The sequence below is a fragment of the Camellia sinensis genome, chromosome 10 (genome assembly GCF_055761805.1).
Source record: "Camellia sinensis isolate YWXY chromosome 10, ASM5576180v1, whole genome shotgun sequence".
NCBI classification, from domain to species: domain Eukaryota; kingdom Viridiplantae; phylum Streptophyta; class Magnoliopsida; order Ericales; family Theaceae; genus Camellia; species Camellia sinensis.
This window is the reverse complement of record NC_138970.1, coordinates 73,245,996-73,251,046: the sequence shown is the minus strand read 5'-3', so window position 1 is coordinate 73,251,046 and position 5,051 is coordinate 73,245,996. Positions and strand designations below refer to the sequence as shown.

Genomic DNA, 5,051 nt, shown 5'->3' with positions numbered 1-5,051 from the left:
TGGGTTTATAATTGTGCTCCAATTACTGCTGTTAAATTTATCATGGATACATTATTCTAGAATAAAGATTTTGGCAGCTTCTCTCGGTTGCTTTGCCTACATACAGTTGGGTATACTGGGACCTTATAAAAGTCAAATTTTATAAATAAAAAAAAACAAAAGTGAACTTATTTTTTAATTTACAAAACTTATGTGAAAATTTTTCTATTTTTAAAAAAGTTTTAGGATTGTCTAATCTAGATAGACCTAAAAAGTAAATATCTTTTGACTCAAAATTGAAAAAGTTCACAAAAGGCAAATATAAGCCTAAAAAATAACACAATTCACAAGCTGCAATATACATTAACAAGCACACACATACTAGAAATTCCCACCTACAGCATCAATGTCGACATAATAAAAGAACATGAAGATCATAGACCTATTAACTTCTACCAACCAAAGTTTTAGCATGGGTTAACACAGATGATATATAGTCAGACAGAAAATCCTGAAATGAAACACGCACCACCAAACACAGCGATAAGTGACATGAGACTGTAATTTCATCACTGTAACTAACTTTCACCATTTGCCCCTTCTCCCATCCGTAATACCGTGCAATTGCATCTTTTTGTAGCATCCAAGGAATCTAAGGGAAAACACAAAATAAGGTCAGTCAAATTCATTGGAAGGATTACACATCACTATGTTGAACACTATGAACATCACTATGTTCTAGCATCACATATATAATATGTGTGCGTGTAAAGTACAGACAATGTATGCTAAACACGAAAATATGGACAAGGTGTCTTTCCTCAACCAGAGCCAATATTTGTCACAAGCTGTGTGCCAGATATACCAGATGAGCCTTAAACAATAAAACCTAGATGACCCTCTATCCTTGATTTCACTATTGCTGAGTAGGATATGATGACTCCATTTGGGATCAAGTCAAACATTGACATTTGGTTTGAGGGTAGTACAAGGGTCATGGCCACATCCCAGTGTATACAAACAACTCTCTTATATTATGACATCTGGATTGAGTAATTTTCAGACTAATTACTCATATCCTCCAACCAAGGTTATCTTCCCAACATCCAACTTGACATGGTTAACATATTCGAGAAATTTACATTTGATGTTAAATACATCTTATATTATGCATGTGTAAATACATTGAAAAACTCCTACGACATTAATGAGCAATGGCTACTTCTAAGCAGCAGTAGCTAACTATTTCAGACACCAGTATGTTATGAATCAAAGATCAACTACGAAACACCAATGTATTTATTACATGTTAAGAAAATGCAGTTTTATAAAAATAAAAGTGATAATAGAACCCACAAGGAGAATATGAGTTTTCAACAGCTAAGCAATAAAAATAAAAACAAAAAACTTCCTCAGATAGCAACATCCTTTTTTAGCATTTTCAAGTTTAAACTAGCAAAACTATCACAAATTAATAACTAACCTGCTTTTCTTCCAAACTAAACTTCTTCAAGAGGTTCTGCTTCTCCTTAACACATGCTTTGTAATGTTAACAAGCAAGTCGGTAATCTAAAGACAGAACGGTAAGACATTAAAGGCATGAAATAGAATTTAATCACAAAAGTAAGCCAAATGATTTAAAAACGGGCAGCTTTATAGAAGGATTGTTAGAAAAATAATCAAAACTAAAATACTAATTTGACAGAGTGCTCTCTCTGTCTTGCTTCCTCCTCCAACTCTCCTCTTGTAAGCCAAATATACTCCCAAAAGACAACTCGACATCCTCCTCCTTGAGGATGAATTTGTTTTCTTTTCTATACTCCCAAATCCCACTAAAATTACTCAAAACTTTAATCATTGCAATACATTCCTAAGGATCCAGTCAAACCTCACACAAATTTGTTTTGGCCAATAAGGATTCCACTCAAATTAATCATCACCAACAACAATTCCCTTACTTGGAAGATCTTGCTTGTTTGCAAATAGCAGCAGCACAGCATCCCTCAATTCATCCTCATTCAACATTCTGTGCAGCTCATCCCTTGCTTCAACCACACGATCTTGGTCGTTACTATCAACCACAAATACAAGTCCTTGCGTGTTTTGGAAGTAATGTCTCCACAAAGGTCGGATCTTGTCCTGGCCACCAACATCCCAAACAGTAAAGCTAATGTTCTTATACTCCAGAGTCTCCAATAGTAGGAATTGTAGTGACTATCTCTCCCAGCTTAAGCTTGTAAAGAATGGTCATCTTACCAGCTGCATCAAGACCCACCATCAATATGCGCATCTCTTTCTTTGCAAACAGCCGACTGAAAAGCTTGGTGAAAGACAGCCCCATCTGTGTCTGAGGAAGGAAGCGAATTGGGGTGTGGGGATAAGAGAAAAGCAGATCTGTGTAACTTATTCTGGGTCTCTCTCAACTTTGTCTCAAACTCTCTCTCTCTCCCTCCCTCCTCAGAATGGCAATGGGTCTGTCCTCCACTTTAGACCTCAACTCAACAAACAACAGCGGGAGAGACCAACAACAATTCCCTTATTACTCATCAAAGATGAAATATTTCTAAATGGCTTGAGGGTCTCAATGCCTAAAATATTGAACCCAACAGTTTTCCCCCACAGAAAATGCATGACATATATGTCCCTTCTAAAGGAAATCCTTCAAGTCAACTGTGCTTGTAGCTAATATTCATCCATATTGGCTTAATTGTTGGTAGGTCAGTTATACTTAATGGTCACAAATCAAGCATTAAAATACGACACGATACTCTGGAATGCCAAAATTCCCAGCTCAACATAGTAACAGTAACATAAAGAATGGGGGAAAAAAAATGCAAAACTTCGATAATACCATAAAACTTGCTTGGAATATTTCAACTTTGAAGGAGAAAAGATCCACAGCCTTCTGAGCTTGATTTGTCATTTGATTTTGCACTACTAAAATCAGCCGAGTCACAGTTTCTCTGTTCATTATCTGAGCTGCAATGCTGCGAATGGTATTAACTTTTACCGCAGTTGGTTCACAGAAAAATGATAAGAACCTGCAACCAGGATGATGAAATATTTCATTACGTTCAATCAAAAAGTATTCTTTCAATTGATAATACATAACAGCATACATAAAAATATAAAGCTACAGGATAGATGACAGGATAAAAAGCAACTGTTCCTGCTGTTTTAACTCACTACTCATTAATGACTTTCATATGTTGTTGGGCATTTAAACCCCAAAGTTTTATCTTTAGATTCACAAACTGGACTTTGCTTTGGTTTCACCAATGAACAACAGGAAACACCATATCATACCGTGCTCCTTCCCCATATGTTTTGTGATTGAATTTGGGAATTACAAGATAGACTGTGTTGAGATTTCAACAAAAACAATAAATTATTCATCTGTGAATATTCTATCAAGTTCATACATCAAATGATCATTCTCAGTGGCAAATATAGTTCACAAAATAAGCGTAGAAGATTATTATGACCTAATATTCCTTTCATAGCCTCAAATAAAGTTGAAGTTCTCATCTGAGTTGCATGAAAACTGTATTTCACTCATTGTACACCCCACTCCTAGCCATTTCTTCTCATTCCAATTTCCAACTCATAATATGTTCTCTTTGAACACAACCTAAGAACGATGTTTGGATCGAGTGATTTGATAAGAAATGATTCGAAAGAAAACTTTTTACAATGTTGGGTTTACAAATTAGGTAATAAATGGTAAAAAAAAATGTGAGAAATAAAGATAAAGAGCTCTCTTACCATCATGCCACTTTCATTTCCCCCTTTTTTGGTGAAATTTAGTGAGAAAGCAAATTGATTGGGGAGAGCTTCTATTTCCACACACTATTCTCCCTCTGTTCAAACATTTTGTCAATCTTTTTTAATTACAATTATCTTACATCAAAACTACCGTATTACCCTTTTCTTCTCCATTCAAAATCGTAATCTCCAAACCCTAGCAACCGCCTGCCACCGCTCCAACCACATCCACAGCTGCCGGCCACCTGCCCCATCGATTGGTTGCATAATTTTTATAATACCAAAATTACCCATCAAAATACAAATTAAAAAAAGAAAAAGAAATAAAGAATCACCCATATTCCTATTTCACATGCTTTTACCTTTTCTACTCATTCATTTAGAAACAATGCATTCAAAACATTTCATATCTATTTATTTTCTGGGAAACCAAACAGAAAGGGGGGGTTTGGAAATTCGCGGACCTTGTTGGCGGGGTCGGAGCGGAGAGAGGCGAAGATCCGAAGGCGATCGGCGTCGGGGTTTTGGCCGTGAATGGAGCGAAAGTCCTGAAGAGAGAGCTCGATATCGGAGGAGGACACAGCGTAGCCTCGGTCTCTGAGCATTTCGAGCAGAGTCCTTCGTGCAAGGTAGTATCTGTGACTCTCTTTGCTACCTTCGTCTACGAAGCTACTCAGACATGGTCCGTAAACTTTTCCATTCATATCCATGTCCACTGCATCTCCATCCATCTCTCTCTCTCTAGAATTAGTGCAAGGTTCTGAGACTGAGCAATGTGATAAAAGGACTCTGGTTTTTAATTTGGGGCAAGAAAAATGCTTGGGAGCAAGTTAGTGCTCCCACTAATTAGGTGGCAGTGGGTCTCGTCATTAATGATATGATATTTTGGTTTTGGAATTGTATTTTTTTTATTTTTTTTTACTTTTTTAATGCATTAGTGTTATTAGTGGTGATATTTTTAGTGGGATGAATAATTGTTGTTTGGGGTAAATTACACTTTCAAGTATGATGTTGGTTTTTTTTTTTTTTTTTTGTCCTTCAAAAATGGAAATCTCATTTTATCCCCAAAACCTTTCTTAATTATTTTTAATATTTTAATTTGTATCAATTGTATTCCTAAATTTAACATATAATTTTGTCTCATATTCTAATTGTTGTTTAAAAAAATATACCAAAAATACTTATGTCAGTCTCACATTTTACATTTAAAAATTTTATTTTGTTTCTTGTTTAAATGAACGACAAAACACTTGAAATATGCGTATCACAAATCAAAATAGGTCCAAGTTTTTCACTACTTATGGGGC

At 35.6% G+C, this 5,051-nt stretch overlaps 1 pseudogene across 1 annotated transcript; it reads right to left on the bottom strand.

Moving 5' to 3' along the window:
• Positions 1–314: 314 nt before the first annotated feature.
• LOC114268057 (ADP-ribosylation factor-like) lies at positions 315–4,564 on the bottom strand (annotated as a pseudogene). Its single transcript, XR_014342184.1, has 4 exons — positions 4,209–4,564; positions 1,938–3,020; positions 1,463–1,548; positions 315–631 (listed from the first exon to the last, which is right to left on the bottom strand). The product of XR_014342184.1 is annotated as an ADP-ribosylation factor-like (transcript).
• Positions 4,565–5,051: the final 487 nt, after the last annotated feature.